Here is an 18389-nt window from a genome sequence, read left to right as displayed (position 1 = left end):
AATGAAGAAAAAATAGAAACCTAAAAAACGTTCACAGCTAAAGATGGAAATAAGAATAAAAATAATCTTCATCAACTCCTAAATGAGCTCATACACTCACAGAGCAACCATCACCAAAGAATAAAAATGTGTTATTTACATGCTTTTCCAGGAAAGTCTTCTAAGTACCAGATTGTTCTGTATGGAGAAAAATGAAGAAGATATCACAATTCACAGTCGTTCTGTCTTATTTACTCACTCAAATGTTGCCATAACTCGTGCACTATGCATCACAAGACGAGCGCTAACGTGTAGCACATTGTATATATCATGGAACACAATTACATGCTGAAACATTGTGTGAGATAATGCTATAATTAAAGTGGATCAGAACCTGTTGTCAATTATAGTTCAAGTTATACGTCCAGTGTAAACAAAACTGATTAGTTACAGGTTATCAGATATCTCTGTTCACTACTCTATGCTATAACTTACAGTTGTAAATAGTCTCTTTTTCAACAGTTGTTTCTATAGGAATTGACACCTGCGACCTTGTGCTCAGATCACTTAGTAGCATTACGTTGTTATGCCATCTGTTCTGTTTTAAATACATTTCATATACACACTTACCAGATGCCTTTTGTCAATTTTCTGTTCAATAGTTATTTATTAGATTTCTTATGCATACGCACTAACATTTCAGTTGTAATTATCCCTCTTCTCCACCCCCCAACCCACGGGATGAACCACATGACAATAAAAACACATACCGTATCTGTGAGTTTGCTCACTTAATATACCTAAACAATATGAACGCTGTATCAAGTTGATAACGGGTAAGATCTCAGTAGTTGCAAGTCTCAATAATGGCAGTGAACAGGGACATTTTAGTGACAAGCTCCTCTCTGCCAAATAATACACCTTTGTGCGCCACATGGCTGCATATTTACTTCCCATAACATTAAGGTCCCAAGTCAGCTTTTTCATTGCTAACATTGTTCAGAGCTCAGACACCATATCCCATATAGACAGTATCTTCTCCAGTCTGACATACAGAGGTTCTTTATTTCAACTGGTCAAATCCCCAGCAGTACTGTTCTGGGGCAGTTTGAATCTGGTACCCCAGGACCCCTTTAATATGGCTTAAAACCTCTTTCCAGAACATCATAATGAGGGGGCATGACCACCAGATGAGTAAGCCGTCCTCTACCATACCAGGTTTCTCCAGTGGAGGCATTACCCTACATACATTTTTGTTACATTTGAGTAATATATCGAAGCATCATGTTCTTACACATGGTTTCTCTATTCTACACACTTCTGCATAGGAATGGTATATCTGACCACAATTTGTGTCACTGGTGTCCATTGATAACAGTGTTTAATACTAGCTGACACTGTTTCATATAGGCCATTGTGTAGTGGGGTTCTCATTAATGAGAGCAGCGTATATGTTATAAATGACTTTCCTCGGTGTGGTATAGGTGGCAAAAAATGTCTCCCACTGGATGTGGGGCCTACAAGTTGGCTCTCTGTTCCCTCGCTACATGACCTACCTGGATGTAGTGCATGTGGTCTGTTTCTTGTTGGTGGCTATTCATTTTACACTGGACACTTCCTTTCTCTTGACCAAATCTCTAAGCATTCAACATCCTCCCTCTAACTGTTATTTAAAATCTTGCCTATTTAGACCCAGAGTGAATTCTGAATTATGGAAGAAGGGCATGAAGGGGGAAGGCGCCATTTGTTGTACCATTATGATAAAATCCCAAATTTCCATTTTGGTCCTAATATCTCAGGCTCGTAGCAGACTGGTAGTTATTTTAGTAAACCATGGACTGGCCTATGGTACCGGTCCCATTATCACTGAACCCATGTAAAGATGTTGATGGCCTCAAAGATGTAGAGCAGTCTGGGTAAAACATTAATATTAATTGTTGCTACCATTTCTGGTCATGAAATATAATGTCCCTTTCACCTATGAAATTCTTGCATGAGGATGTTGTGCAGTTAGGGATAGTTCGCTTGGTATAATATCCTGATTTCAGGCGTGATCTATATGCTTATATATTTAATCTGGTCCCATTTGAAGGGCATTGCTAACAATATGCAATCTTTCATTCCCCGAAGGAGCCCCGCACTCAATAATTCAGATTTGGTTAGATTTAACTTTAAACTCAGAACATCTACCGTATTGTTCCATAAACCTCAAAGCTCGTAGGATGGCAGTCTCTGGATCCAGCACTCTTTAGGAGAAGAGCATCAGCAGATAAGTGGATACTGTGCTGATCTTCACTGAAGGGCATCTACTTAATATGTGGCTTTTGTCTGATACTCACTGCTAGGGGGTTTGATGGCTGGATGGGGGAAGAGGGCAGCCTTGACTCCTGTCTGTGTGCAAACCAGTTGCTTCCGTCCTTATCACATTTATCAGTATCCATTCCTCTGGTTGATCGTTATTTGTTCCTAGCCATTTTCTTGTCTGGTCCGAGGTCCATGGCCACAAGAACTCGTCTTAGAAATTGCCAGTCCTCCCTGTCGAAGGCTTTCTCGGCAGCTAGTGAGAGCAGAGCCATTAGTGTTTTTCTATAGATGGCCTTTCCTATGAGTTGCAGGACCCTCTGGATGTTCTCAGCAGCCTGTGCATTAGGGATAAATCCTGAATGATCCAGATGTATAAAATAGAGCAGGGGGGATGCAAGCCTATTTCCAAATATTTTAGTGACTACTGGCAGAATAACCAAGTTCAAATGTGCTGTATCAATAATGTGCACAGTCTGTAACACTAAGCAATAATGCCTAAAATCTTTATGTATCTCAAGAAACCTGGAGTGGCATCTTGGTGACAGAATTTGATCTTGGCTCAGCTGTTTGCATGCAGTGCACCAGCCAGTCGCCTGAATATCTTGTCCAGGTTTAGAAATGAAAATTTGTCTGATAGCCATTGCCCCATAGTGTTGAAAGACTCGCTGAGATTTGCAACACATTCATGAATATGACCTTTTGAAATGACAACATATTTCAACAACTGTTGTACTAGATAAAGCACTGGTTTATCATGTATTGGCGTTTTTTTTTTTTTAAACAAAAAACCTGATAGGAATCCTTGAATAATGTAGAGGGTTTTTTTAACTTCGGAATTTCCAAGAAACTTAATAGTATGCCAAGATGGAAAATGAAAATCCTTTTAATTTAGTTGAGATTGTCAAGGTTTTATGTTTAGGGAGCATTTGCTTAACCCAGTCGTAGATGTTAATCATTTCCCAGTTTAGGCCTGAAGTTTTTATTTGTGATTTTGTGGAATTTGCTGATGGCCAAATTCACCTGTTTCTAGCCCATGTAGTAATCCAGTTATTACAAAGTGTTCTTTAAAAATGAGGCATTTGGGAAGTAAAAAAAAACAAAATGCATGTTTAAAATGGAACGTTTATATAGCATTTTTAAAGGCAAGGTTATTCTAGTCTAAGTTACCCATGTTTTATTGAAGCTTCTTTAAAAAAATGAGATTATGGAAAGAAAATGAGCATCCTGTTGTCCTTGCTCTTTTGAAAAAAGAAGCCAATGCAGCTCTATAGTTCATGAATTGTGGTTACCGGAATGCAGTATATAAACCAAGCCTGTTTTGCTTGGTGCTCAATATTGTGTCTACATGCCCCATTCTGGCTCAGGATCAAGACATTCCTGCTCGTTTCTAGTAGCCAGTAGGGTGGCTACAAAATTGGGTTTGTATGTGATCTCAGTGGAGTCTGATTACTATCGTACCTACAGAGTTCTGTCAAGCTAGTAGTTTCTGGACCATATATTTTAGTCTATTCATTAAAAAGGCATTTATTCATATTATTTTGGTGGCCTTTATTGCCTCATTGCCCTGGCAGTAGTAACCAGATTTGTTTCAGACAGAAGCAATTTGCTATGTGTCATTAGTTGAAAAAATGTAATTGATTTGAAGCTATAGTGAATAGACTGAGTACAGAATAGCAATGAGTATGAAATTATGATCATGTTGGATTCTTTGTATCTCAAAATATACTATTCAAACTTATTTACATTTGTTTGAGTGTTCAAATGCTACTCTTATGATCTTAACAATTACTTGCCATGGTTATTAATATCGTGAAACTTTGTGTAACTGATATAATTCATGAAAGTATGGCACCAGGGCCTTGTTTGTGGATAGTCTCAGAATCTCAAGTTGGGGGCAGAGGTGTGTGTGTGCGCCTGTGCATATGTGTGTGCATGTGTATGTGTGTGTGATGGGTCTATAGGAATATCTTGCATAGCTTTTGCTTCAGGCTAGAGTTTGTTGGTCCGGCAGAACTGGGTCTCGTTGTGGGATATCCAAGTTAACGTTCTATACTTTTATAACTGGAAAGTGGCTATTTTTTATTTTAATAGTAAGGTTAAAGCTTTTCTAAATACAGTTGTAGCAATATATCCTCCATACTGAATTCGGTTTAATGCACCTGCCCTGCTCCCACAAATAAATCTGAGGATACTAATTAAATTTTTAGCCTCCAATTTCATATTCCTTGACATTTACTATATGTTTTAAAATGCGCAATTGTACGTTTAGCCTCTTTATTTATATACACATTTTTGATCTGTTATTATTTAATTTTCTAGGCAGTCACGGACCCCCTGAGGAGGCTTTGCGGACCCCCAGGGGTCCCCAGACCACAGGTTGGGAACCACTGTTTTACAGTGTTTGTGGGTGTTTTGGTTGTACTGTTTAATAGGGGTCTTTTTCAGTATTAAGTTTTGAAATGGTTTGTGTGCGTTCATGTGAAAGTAAAGTGAGTTCAGTCTTGGAATATCTGTCTGATATATATATTTTTTAGGTATGTTTGCTGGTGTGTCAAAAGGCTTTTTCTCTTTTTGTTTCTCTCCACTGGGTGTCATTGAGAACATCCCTTTAATTACAGGTACCTGCACAAAGAGTTAGGAGATTGTACCTCCAAACTGATTTGCTTCCAGCTGGCCTGCTGCCTCTTCTGTTTCTCATCTGGAGTCCTGCAGGACTCTGTCATTGCAGCTTTCATCCTACCACATTCCATGGTATAATCCAACAGATCTCTGCAGTCTTGAGCAGCGGCCAGACCCCATTTTACTTAAACAGCGGGTGACCCCAAAGCTATAAATATACAATTAAAATGTCAACAAACCATCTCGGGCAAAGGTACTCGCCCTCTTTGGGCACTTCACCTCTTTTGGTTTTTACGCTTAAGAACACTTAAGAACTAAACATGGTAGTGGAAGTACATCCTCTTAAAAACGATCAACCTACACGTATATCATATATGGTGAGCAAAGGGGGCTAAGTTCTGACAGAAAGTTTATAAAATTGTGAGGTGAAACAGTCAGGCCCCGGAGCCTTCATTGGTTTTAAACATGCTATGGCCGAGATCACCTCTTCCATGCAAATAGGCTGGTTCATGGCCTCAGACTCCATTTGGGAGGTGAGAGCGGTGTTTTGGAGATATCCCATAGGGTTTCCGTCAGGGTCATCCGCGGTGGCCTAAAGAGAACCATAGAAACCTGGAAAGGCCGATGCTGTTCCCTCTTCTGAACATCTCAGTGGAGGAGCAGGTACGAATCTTTTTCACTAATCCCAAATGAATTTTGTATCGTAATCGGTGCACCAGCATATGTCCACAGAGGTTGCAACTCAGTTAAAATTTATGCTTGAGGTATATCATAGCCCTATCTAGCTTAGGGCTTTTAAGACGGAGGCTGGTCTTCTCTAGCTCCCTCCACGCTCTGTGGGCCCCAGTTCGACTCCAACTCAGTGACCGATCTTTCGATACTTTGTTGATTATCTCAATGGCTATTGTTCTCCGCAGCCGAGACAGCTGTAAGCTCCTCGCATATCACCATTTGCTGGGGTTCCCAAATAGATGCCACGGAGGTGTCCCTGGTGAAGTTAGCTTGACAGTAGGATGTGATTACTGTCATAGTAGCAGCGACAATAGCCTGGGACTGCAGCAAGGTATCCCCCAAATGCAGAAGAAGCTCCTCAGTTGGAAGACGGGCAGTCCAAGGGATAGGGACAGGGGTCTTGGATATAAGATCTAGCTGGGTCGGGGTAGCTAGGTAGCGGACAGTTCGTGCATATGTCCTATGTGCGGCAGAATAGAATATGTAGTCCCTAGAAGATTGATGTAGTTGTCACCATACGTCCTTTAGAAAGTCAGAAAGCCAACGAAGCCCTGCTGCTGAGAAGGCCCCAGTTAAGTCAGATCTTTGTCCAGAACTGTCCATGTCAGTGTCCATAACCAGGTTCATGCGCACCCCCCACCCCCGATGCACGAGGATAGCGACATCAGAGCCCTGAAGCATAGAGACCAAGGAAGATTCTTGGTGTTCATTAGTCATAAACGTTCGCTAGGGTAAAATAAAAGGAACCCACCATGAGTCGAATCGCTAGAACGTGCCCTTTAACTTCCGCTAGATAAGATTTCACCTTTGAAGACCCGTGAGAAGATAATACCCACCCTTCCTTTCTTTGCAGGGCAGGAAGACCAAAGCTGACGTGGGTGTCAGAAGATTACCAATTGAATCAAACTTCCACAGGAATGCCTTTTACTCAACTCCCTCCAACAGATGCAGGTTCAGACCTTAAATGATTATCTGAACCCTGCATCTGCTAGGGGGAAAGGGGAAGGGGAATGGGAATAGAAAAAGAGAGACCGCCTCCAGATCCAGTTCCTGCCTGTGTTTCACATTTCAAGATAGGATATTCTGCGTGCGCTTCTGAAAACGAGCACCTTTCTTCTTCTGGGGATTTCTTTAAGGACCTGCAGTTGGGTGATAAGAACATAAATGAGTACATTCCTACTATGCATTCACCTGTTCAGTCATTCTCATTCACCCAATGCAATCGCTGTCCTAACCTGGATAAATCCAAAGTTCTGTGAAGAACAGTCCAAAAGTTCACAAATTTAAAATTTCCTATTGTCTTTTACGGAAATAGAAACCTCCTTCTCAAAGATCGGATTTCTCTATCACAGTCTCTAAGGCATGAGTCTGAGTTCTGAGGTTTGTCTCTTAAGACTGAGTCTGCAAGACAAATATATATATATACCTTACTGCATTTGCTTGAAGTTCAGTTGAGCCAGAACTAATTCTCCTCAGAAAGCCGATAGCCAGTTGCTGGAAGAAGGAAAAAATTCAGCTTCTCCAAAAGGGAAAAAATCCCTGGTGTGCACACCGTACCAAGAAAAAAGGATTAACTACTCAATACTGAAAAAATTCTCAGTGAAGCCAAGTGCCACAGGAACATTGCTCATGCTCCTCAAGATGACAGTTGAAGTGCACGGCTCCCAGAGAGGAACAGCTGGCAGGAAGCTACAGCACGTGACTAAGGTAGAAACACTAGAGCGCCGACCTCACAAAGATCCGCGGCCACCATCTTTAGGGACAATTAAACCTGAGGAGGCTGGTTCTAGCAACAGCCTCTGCAAGAGCCTCCGGAAGTGAGGGCGCCGCTACAATCAACGTGGGTACAGAGAAAAGGGGAATCACTTTTGCTGAGGGAAGAACCTTACAACACTGGCAATAGTTTTCCTTACAGTGGGAACCACTGGGATTGTATTCTGTGGACATCTTTAGAGAGTAAGTGAGTCTCCTGTAGCATGTCAGCAACTCATGCTACTTTAATAAGAATTGTTTCCTGCTTGACCTACCATAAGGGCTTAAATGTCTTTTCATAGATGAACTGGTTTCTCTTCTGATGGCATTTTCTCCTTGTAGTTTTCAAACTTCATTTTTTTTTCTTTATGGTATATCTCTGAGCACAAGCAGAGCTTTTCTGAATATCAGATAAGTTGCAGCTGCGTAGGTTTCAACTGAAATTTGCGTTATTGGCTGTATTGTAGGTGAAGAGTGCCAAGTATGGTACTTGTGCTAGAATGTTGGAATTGCATACATTAAAAACCGAAAAACACTTATAGTGGTTCTTGAGTCCTTTGTTGTCAAACAACTCCTCATGCTGTTTGTTAATTTATTACATCTACATTTATATTAACTCTGTTGTAGGCTTCTTATCATTTCCTGCATTGGGTTGCATGGATTATGTGGGTAGAAGGAGGCGTAATGCGAGATGCTGATTGTGCATCCGATTGGTAGTTAGACTTTCTTAGTTCTTTGCATCCTTTGAAGCGCTTCTAAGGTTCCTTTCAGTCCTTGGATTTGAAGTTGGGTTGTAGAGTAGCTTTTGGAACTGGTTTTAGTAAATCTTACATAATGCTTGACAAATTATTTGTATCTTCCTTGTCTCTTTTCTGCATCCTCTCAGTGATTGTGTTACTCCTGTTTTTATAGTGGTGGTGGGCTTGGAGAGAAAATATTCGTTAGCACTTCTGTCCCGATGATGATTCTAGGTGGAAGGATTTTGGGGAATAAAACATTGCCATGTGTAAACTGATTTGATAAATGTCTGTGTTCCACGTTTGTAGTATTTTATCTATTAAATAGAAGCTGCCCTTTTGACGTCCCAATCTTGTATTTGTTGTTATTATACAAATGCCCATTATGTTTACATTTTCACGGTTTGTTCAACGTGCTACTCTGTTCTCATTGATATATGTAAAATTATTTTCTTTTCTATTAATACACTGGATTTGATTAAGACAAATCTGAATAATCCCGATTATTACGTATCTTTTGCAGAAATTGTTTTACAATTTGGATTAAGCTGAAAAATGTTTTTATTGGGTGACTCCCTTCAAGGTTATTCTATAGTGCTTGGAAAGGCACAGCATACTGGAATGAAAAGTGTAATGTAGAAAGTTGATTGTCATCAATCAAAATTATCCATTACCTCTTTCATTGTGTCCTCAGCAGGCAGGTGCAAAATGTGTGTAGCACACTGGTGTGGCCTCTCATGTAGATGTTCTCAGCAAAGACAGTTGAATGGACATCTTATTAAGCTTTCAAATCTCTTCCCCACCTTACGCATCTATATTACACGTCTTCTTAGAGCTTTGCTCTACACATTCATCACCAGATGTATATTTTATTGCTTTATCTCTTTCCCCTCTTTTGGGCTGGTAGATGGGTAACTGAAAGAGGAGCCCTGACAACGATCTGCCCCACTTAACACTCTGGACAGTTATAGATGTGTTGTACACTTGTGCACTTGAACCCTGCTCTTTTGTCTTCCCCAGTACCTCTCATGAAATCATGCCCACCCCGAGGCTGCCAACCACTTGCTGATTTAGGAGGTGCACCACTGCACAGTTCCATTGAGGTCAACGTTCTGCTGGTTTTGGTAGCCATGTGGCCCTCACCAGACTGTGGCCTTCATCTGTGCCAGACTGGAACCTCCAGTCTCCAGCCATAAAACGTGCACACATAGTATGCCACACAATACACTTAATCTGCTTCCTCCTCATGACAACCTACAATGAGAGCACCTAGTAAAGTACCTTTCTGTTTTGGATTTTGGCATCATGGAGAATTAACCATTTAGCATAATGGATTCATGTAAATATTCAAAAATATCTTGAGTTTTTAACAAGTCTTCTGATTCTCATCCTGTAGGCTTAATCTGTTGTAATCTTCGTTGGTCAGAATGGCTTTCCCGGTTTGAGTGAGGGTTGTAATGTCCCCCATGTGATATATGTATGAGGCTGTGGCTGACTATGTTTTACATAGCCTTTGGTTCGGTTCGGGGTGGAAGTTTGTTGTAAAGGATGGTTAGGGAGGAATAACAGGCTGAGCCTGCATTTGCTATTGTGTAGTCATATCAGTGCACCTCTAGGAGGGAATTTAGGAAGCCACAGGCCTCGAAAAACATAAAAACGTAACTAGACTTAAATAATCTACTTCATCTAAGTATAATGCTCTTAACCCATTTAACCCATAAACTGGTTTTAAATTATGTGATCCTGGTCAAATATTTTAATTTCCTCTTTATCACATAATAGAGCACCTTCAAACACACGAGTTAAGCATGTTTGCTGTACAAAAAAACGCTTTTGTTTGATTTAATAGACTATGGGCCAGATGTATCAAACATTTTTGCGATTGCATATTTAACAAGTCCAATTTGCGACTACATACCGATTCGGTATTAGGAAGGGGCGTGTCAAGGGTGTCCCTTCCTAATATCGAAGCGCAGAGGTATGTATGATTGTTTTGTGACCGTGAATGCGGTCGCAAAACAATTGCAGTTACCACCTATTTCAAGTATGTGGTAACCCATTTGCAAAGGGGAAGCGGTCCCTGAGCGACCCCTTCCCCTATGTGAATGCATGCGGAAACATTTTTTAAGAGCAGGCAGTGGTCCTGCGGACCACTGCCTATTATTAAAAAATAAAAATAAAATTTTTCATTTTTAAACGCATCCCGTTATCCTTTAAGTAAAACGTGCTGCATTAAAAAAAATATATATTTTGTTTTATTGAAAAGCAATCATAGACATGGTGGTCTGCTGAGCCCAGCAGGCCACCATCCCTGTGATTGTAGCCGTTCGCAATGGCTCGCAAATTGCGATCTACCTCAAGAATATTGATGAGGTGGGTCCATTTGCGAGCCCTTGCGAATCGCAGTATGAAACTCCTGGAGTTTCATACATTCCAGTAGCGATTACTTAATTGCGATTTGCAAAAAAATCGCAATTAGGTAATCGCTATTGGATAACATGATACATCTGGTCCCATATGTTTGCTCCATATATAATAACAATCTAGCCACACACTTGCCTCTTAGTTCATTAAACGCATTGTTATCAGTGCGGGGACAGGATTGTCTCAAATTATGTTTAAAATCTGTCACTTTTAATAAATACATGCATGAAGTGGTTGCAAATAAGTGTGCTATCGGCAGATTTTCCATTGAAATGGCCACATTTTCCACTGACGTGTTTTTTCTGATTACAATATATAGTGTATGATGTTTGGAAATAAAGTTTCTGAAAATATTTGTTTTGCTCCTATTTAAATTTTTGCTTGTATCACACCTCTGAATTACAAAAAAAATGTATTTCATAATTCCTTGTATATTTTGAAATACTTGTACTATTCATTTACAAGCTGTTTAAATGTGTGTTAGGAAAAAAACTGACATCTTATAGCCTTCTATTTCACAATGATTGTCAGACGGCTTACTTGACAAAACCTCTAACTGTAATAAGAGAAAGAAATGTAAACACCATTTTCCAGGATACCATAAGAAACCACTAGTAAAAAGACAGACTGACATTTGACCTCTATCCTTGGACAGACAACCAATGTGTCAAGATAAAAACAAGATTTAAAGGCCTCATTATGCTCATTCACTTTCTGAATGAACATAACACCTGTTCCTTCCAGCTTAAGACCCAGTAGGTGCTAAAAAAAGCTTGACGTAATAAAATCTGACTTGCCATAACAAGTGAAGCCATTAGTAGTAAGTTGAAAGTAAATTTGTTAATTGGAATGGGTGACTACTAACCTTAACAAAAATCATAACCCTTGACAGGGTGAACCTTCAAAGTCACTAAAGTAACCTGAGCTCAACCCCCAGGCTCAGAGCTGACAGGCTTAACCTAGGAAAATGTGTAAAGTATCTATGCAGTACCAAAACAGTAATAAAGTCATAATGTAAAATAATTAAATTCACAAACCGAAATAGAGAAAAGAGTAACCAGTAATAAAGTCAATTGCAAAACTCCAATAACTGGAACTGGGGATATGCATTTTTAAAGATCACCAGAAAGCACAAAGTGCCAATGATAGTCAATGATAATGGTAGACTAGGATGGGCACAGCTTAAGGCTATACTTCTAAATCCCCCCAGGACCTCAGATGAGGCACTTCAAGACTCAGAGTGCCAAGCAGAGGCCAACTGCAGGGTCTATTCCAGATCCAGTTGCCACTAATCAGCCGGGTACTTTGAGGAAAAGGCCTCTTGCAGCTTGTTGTGTTCCTGTAGCCGCACAGGAGGTCAGCTAACTGACCCTTGGAGTATTTTGTGTTGTGGATACAAGAGAGAGCAGGCCCAGGCCTTCAGGACTCTCCTTGGGTCACAAACAGCAGGCCTCTTCTGATCTTATGCAGATCCAGAAAGTATTCTCTGATGTGAGTACCTGGAGATGCCAAATTTATGCCTGGCACCTGCTAATGGGTTGAGTGACTTCCCTCCCCTCCCTAACCAATGAGGTAAAAGCTTCTGGAGCCAACCTTACCCACTTTCTTTTCTCTAGTTCCTGTTTGCCTTACTGCAAACGGGCCCAAAATGCAATGTGTTGGGGCATTTTCAAGTTGATGAAAGTTTTTGGCCATGCTAAACTTGGCCTCTGAGAGCTAGGTATGTGTATGGGAAACATATTATGGTAATTCTAGCCAGTGTTCCCTTTAATTATCTTTCCTAGTATGCAGCAACGATATGTGTTCTAAACTTGCAAAATAGAGGTTAGTAACAATCAATAATGGTGAGTAAGCTATCATGTCTGTAGGGTGTTGGCAGTAAATAAATATTTAAATAATTAAATGCTGGTTCTTGCTGCTTTTTCTATCATCCTTTATGCCGCCTCTTCCCAAGAAGTGAGACAACTGTGTTTATCCTAACCATCTGGGAAAGTAGTACAAAAAGATCTGGCACAGACTGTCAGTGGGAAGAACTGGTAGGTGACCATGGCATAGCAAGTTTTGATGGTAGATTTGTGAAATTGGAGTAAGCTCCTGTTGTCTGCTCCACTGTGGATAAGAGGGTTCCTGAGCGTGCTTCACAAGTGTTTGGGCTTTACATGACACCTGCTTACTTCTATGTTTTTTTTTTTTATACCAGTCCGGTGTACCCTGTAGACTCAGAAGCTGGAACTTTGGATGTGCTACCACACACAGATTGCCTGCGGTAGGGCTGCACCTGAAACCCAGATATCATGTCTTTTGCTGGGTATAGCACCTGCGTGCCTTTTGCATTTTGGGTGCCGGAGCATAGATGCCGCTCTCCTGATTCTCTGCTGTTTGCTTTCGCTACACCATGTTACATAACCCGTGCCCACAGTGCGATAAGGGTTTCAGAGTTTCACCATGATGGTGGGTGTTGGTGGCTTATGGGACTGTGCCTGGATGTGTGAGTGGAAGAGGGGCATGAAACACACCGACAGTGTTTATAAATTATATCTGATTGGGTTTTTAAGCTTTCTGTTTCCTGCCTCCTTTTTTGAGATTTAACCAGTTTGCACATGCATAGGGTGTGGTGTGAGGGAAGTCCCTCTTTGTTCATATTTAGAAATGTGCGGTACTGACTTAAATTGCCTCACAAAACTACGTTTGCCCTTTATTTCTCTGTATTTAAAGGGGCAATACAAATTCCCATGTTTATCCTACGTTTTGTTTGGTTTCTGCGGACCCATGTGAAAGTGAGAGATTGGTACGACCCCTCAGACAGTCTGCTAGAGGTCCAACACGCTATCAGATTTGAATCTTTAAACTACTTGCTTTCACGATGCTACTGAACAGCACACCTGCACTACCTTTTCCACATCTATATAGTGGCACATATAAACCTTCATTGCTCTGGAAAACTCTTTTCTTTTCATTTCCTTTAATTATTTATTTATTTAGGAGATAATCAGAATGGCTAAGATTAACACAGCTGTTTTTAGATTCTGTTGAGCAAGTGTTTTATTATAGCCTTAGAACCCGCTGTAGCGGGCTCTACCGGCTATTAAAGGCCCGCTCCCCGCGTTAAATGCCAGAGCCGAAGGCGAGGGCATTTAACAAGGGAGAGGGACTTTAATAGCCGGTAGAGCCCGCTACGGCGGGTTCTAAGGTTATTAGAACATTCTGCCACTCAGGGCAGAATGTTCTATTAAAAAAAAAAAATGTTCACGGAGCCGAGGGGATTAAAATCCCCTCGGGCTCCGTGAGGCTTTGTTCACAGCTGCTGCTGTGAACAAAGCGAACATTGGAATGTTGGCGCTGCGGGCTTTTACCCGCCAGTAAAAGCCCGCAGCACTCAATTGTTTTCAATGGAGCCCCCAGCATTCCAATGTTCTAATATACACTGGTTTCGTCTTATTGAGTCCGTGCTACGCATACACGCTTCCTCATGCATTGTTCCCTTCCCCACTTCTGGCTTTTGAGTTTTCTGGTTTAATGGACGAGTAGGTTTTTCCCTTTGTATTGAAAACAAAAACGTTTTCTTTATATTGAAGATTATAATGCTACAAGACTACAGATATAGGAATGCAAAGAAATCCTGGACTTCATGAGCCACTCGTACATGGAATAAGGGCAATTGAGAGCTCCCAACGTAACCCTCTAAACGGTTTTTCGCCCCAACCCATCGGTGTACTACACACTACCTCTGTCCCTCTTTTAAATGCCACCTCCCAACTACTTCGCTTCATAGTTCTACAGTAAATAACACTCGTCAATACCCACAGAAACTTCATGGCTGTATGTCGCCACTGTTCCTTCCCCATTTATGCCATACACCCTTTTATCGTCTGGCTTGACAGCACAGCTGTCGCCAGACAATTATGTGAGAAACACAAGGAGAGGGTCTTTGCTCCACCCACATGTTGGGATCCGGAAGTACATGTTTTAATTAGGCGAAAGTTGTGTGCTTCCGCAAAAAGCTTGCCCTCCACATAGCTGTGTTCATTTGGTTTATTTATCCATCTGCCTGAGTTTATACTTTCAGGGGTGCACACATGACAGTAATGCTATTAATGTTTTTTAGGTAACTACATAATTTACAGTGTTTTCTCTGGCAGCATCACAAATGGTGGCGTGAGGGGGGGAGAGTCTGTCATTAGCCTTCATGGATTTTTACATCTGGCTTGACCGTTCAACTGTCACCTGACCTTATGTGATCATCAAAAAAAAAAGCTTTCAGAATCCTACAGAGAGAAGGACGTTCGCTCTACTCATGTGCTCGTCCCTCTGAGTACAGTTTTTTTTATATATATATTTTTTTATTTGTGTGCATCTTTTCAAAAGACTGCACGTATTGCATTTTTTGGATTTGGGTAATATTCATACACTATGCAGCAGGACTGATTTGGTTATGGTAGCAATGGTCATGGTTGTAAGTCTGAAATGTTGTGGTAAAAGCACTAGTCCTGATGTTTGTTTGTGCAAAGCATATGTTAAAGTTGGTAGGCATTTAGGTGTGAATTGTTATCACTCTATACTAAACCTTACAGGTAGGTATTTTGTTGCATTAAATCTCTCAGTCACAGATTACTGTAGTAGGCAAGGGTTTTGATGTTGTCCATCAGCTCTCACAAACCCTAGAGGGGTTTCGCCGAGATGATTCTGGTTAGGCCTGGTTGAGAGGGATGAGTGATGGTTGCTAGTTTATGTGCATTTGCATGAGGCAGTTTTGAGTAAAGTGTAAAACCAATGTTAAAGGCTTAATCTGTTTGATCTGTTTATTATGAAAAAGCCAGTAGGCCTGGCCTACTTACTCCGCAAAACACAGCAAAAACAATAGGCTTCGAAGGGTAGATTGTTGTTACACTGTACTAAAGCCTGTAGGCAGGAACTTGGTTACATGGAATTTCACAGATTATTGTTATAGGCAAGGGTTTTGGTGTGGCTCTCTACTCAAACAAACTGTAGGGATAGAAGATATGCATTACTGTAATCCTTGTTAGGCTCTCTCAGAAGAGATACTATTTTACTCTGCCAACTGTAATTTTGTATACACTTACATTTTATGTCTGTATGCCTGATGGTTGCCTTGTGGGAAAGTTTATGCTCACTGTAGTTGGTCTGAGTTGGTTACGGTGACAAGCCACTGATAACAGCTGTAGGCTAGATTGGTGTGCAGGGAAATGCTGTGCCCAATGCTATAGGTCTGGCCTATAGGCCTCTGACAGGGGAGCGTTGTCACATTATGTTACCAGCCGTTGAAAGTTATTAGGTTACATGTAATCTCACAGGTAGAATACTATTGTTGGCAATAGTGTTGGTCACCCAGTCTGACAAACCCTGGGAGTGGAAGTTCACTGTGCTGATTATTGTTCAGTCCTGTTGAGAGGAACTGTATATTGTTTTGCCAACTGTAATTTTGTACATATTTGTAATTTTATAAATGTATGACTGATGGTTGCAACTTGTATGCACTTCAGTAGGCCTGAGTTGTATATAGTGTCAAGCCTTTGGTAAAGGGTACATGCCTTATCAGCCCACTGGGAACATTTCTGTCTGATTCATTAGGTGTATTCTGTTTATAATGAAAAGTTATGGCAAAGCAAAAGGGCCCTCCCTACTTATTGTGAAAAGTATGTATTGTATTGTAATAGTATTTATATAGCCCTTACTACCCCTGACGAGGCGTCGAAGCGCTTTTCGGTGAGTAGCACGCTACTCTGGAAGCCAACAAGAATTAGTGATGGATTAGTATCAGGAAATAATGAGTACAGTTTTAGTATTATTATGAGTTAATTTGAGCAGCGGATATGAGAGTTTGTTAGTTAGATTGACTGGAGTAATGGAGGGGTGGAGGAAGAAAGAAATCCAGAAGTGTTAATTGGGAGTATATACTTCATTTACTCAACCCAAAGGCTTGAGATGAGTAAAGTGGGATGGAGGAGGGAAGAGTATGTGGAAGGGTTAGGGAGAGCATAGTAGCAGGGTGAGATAAATGAGGGAGAATTTAGTAGGGTTGTGTGGGAAGTCACGGTAGTAGAGTGATGTTTGTTGAGTTAGATGTGGAAGCGGAGGGAAGAGCTTAGGCAGAGTTATTTAGGAGATTCAAGTGGAGAAGTGTGGCTCAATGGTTAGAGCGGCAGACCCTGATGCAGAAGTCTGGCCCGGGATCAGGGTTCAATTCCCGCCTCGGCGGGTCTTGGACTCAATTTCCTCAGACCTGATAATTCTCGCATCGGTGCCTAATCTAATTCATGGGTCCCACTCTGTAACTCTGGGCAATAGCTTGCTTAATCTCCACAACGGCCCCAACAGCGCTGGGATGCCTGGCTTCACCTTGGAGGTTGCCCAGGAGTGGGCACCTCACAGGGAAAAGCCAGGAGGGGTTCCACAGCGGTATGTGTACAGCGCCTTGAGACCCTAACGGGCGAGTAGTGCGCTATACAAGTACGAAGTTTACGTTTTAAGTTTAAAGTAGTAGAAAGGATTTGGGATGAGTCAAAGTGGGAGTGGAGGATAGTTTGATAGAGACATGACATATGATGATGGGTAGATAAGTGTGATAAGATGAGAGCAGGAATTCATAGATACCTAGTATAACAACCCACCCAGGAGCCATGCAATGACCCACGAACATGCCAAGCACAGAAACATATACACATACATACATATATATATTTTTACATACACATACAAACACACATGAATACACACACATATGCACATACAATACATAATTAGAACCATGGGTAAATATACTTAAACAGGTTTAAAGTGTGTGTGTATTTTATTGTTATGACATAGTAGCGATACATATTTTCTAAAGAACTATACTTAACTGGAAATATACACATAATCAGAAAAAATATTAATCAACATATGCATATGCAGTCCTTATTTGTTTGAATATGGTGGTTATAAAGGTAGATGTTTCATCAGTTCTCCCATCTCCTCCCAATGTTGGTGAGCTTGCCTATTAATGCATTTGAATTTGAAATATGCTATGGTTTTCAGCACTTCATTCGATTCTGCGGCCCATAAGTTCCACCTTTTTACTCTCCTTTTCTGGAGGTGGTCCTGAGGAGATTTTCTTTCTCTTCCTAGCCGCTGAGGTGATTATGGAGTCTGCTGGCACCTAGCCTTTTATGTACGCAGGATCTTTAGAATAATACTTCTATTTATTTTCAGCCCTTGGCGCAACTGCTCTGCAAGTGGATGGTTATTTAAAGGCCACCCTGCCTTGTCTGATTATGCATGGGAGAATAGGAAGAAATTGGTTTCTTGCCTGACTTGGCAGCACAGTTTGCAACAGAACACATGACTGCGGCTTATCCTCTTCAAGCTTAACATAAAGCATGTCAGCTGCATTTTTAACAACCAAATTGTACATCCCCAATATCAACTGGGAGGAGGGTTTGGATGGGTAAGCCTCTACTACCTCCTCAGGTTTGTCTGCCTCGAAATCTTCCTATTGAGAATCAGTGTACTCATCTTCCTCTGAAGCCTGATCCATCCTTTGATGATCATCTTCCTCCTCATTAAAGATTTCTTCCTCCTGTTAAAGGGTGTCAGCTTTTCAGGATGGATTGGTATTACACTGTGCTAAAGCCTGTTAAGCATTTTCCTACATGGTTTCTCACAGAACTGTAGTAGGAAAGGGGTTTAGTGCTAGTGACCCACATGAACAAACCATGGGAGTAGTACATTTCCACTAAGACCATCCTTATTAGGCTCTATTGTATTGTTTTGACAACTGTATATTTGTAATTTTATTATGGCATACCGGAAGGTGGCCTTGTGAAAGGGCAATACACCAACACA

At 41.0% G+C, this 18389-nt stretch overlaps 1 protein-coding gene across 4 annotated transcripts in view; it reads left to right on the top strand.

Annotated features, from left to right (window-relative positions):
• The window catches only part of ZNF532 (zinc finger protein 532), a 213703-nt gene that overhangs the window by 9263 nt on the left and 186051 nt on the right, over positions 1-18389 (top strand). Inside the window, exon 1 of one of the 4 annotated variants that reach the window (XM_069220287.1) lies at positions 4625-4659. The exons of the other annotated variants lie outside the window; for them this stretch is intronic. The gene's annotated coding sequence lies outside the window, so the exon portion shown is untranslated. Of the gene's footprint in view, positions 1-4624; positions 4660-18389 lie in introns of those variants that run through there. 4 annotated transcript variants of the gene reach the window in all.

This window comes from Pleurodeles waltl, chromosome 1_1, assembly GCF_031143425.1.
Source record: "Pleurodeles waltl isolate 20211129_DDA chromosome 1_1, aPleWal1.hap1.20221129, whole genome shotgun sequence".
Lineage (NCBI taxonomy): Eukaryota > Metazoa > Chordata > Amphibia > Caudata > Salamandridae > Pleurodeles > Pleurodeles waltl.
This window is presented reverse-complemented; position numbering and strand designations above follow the sequence as displayed.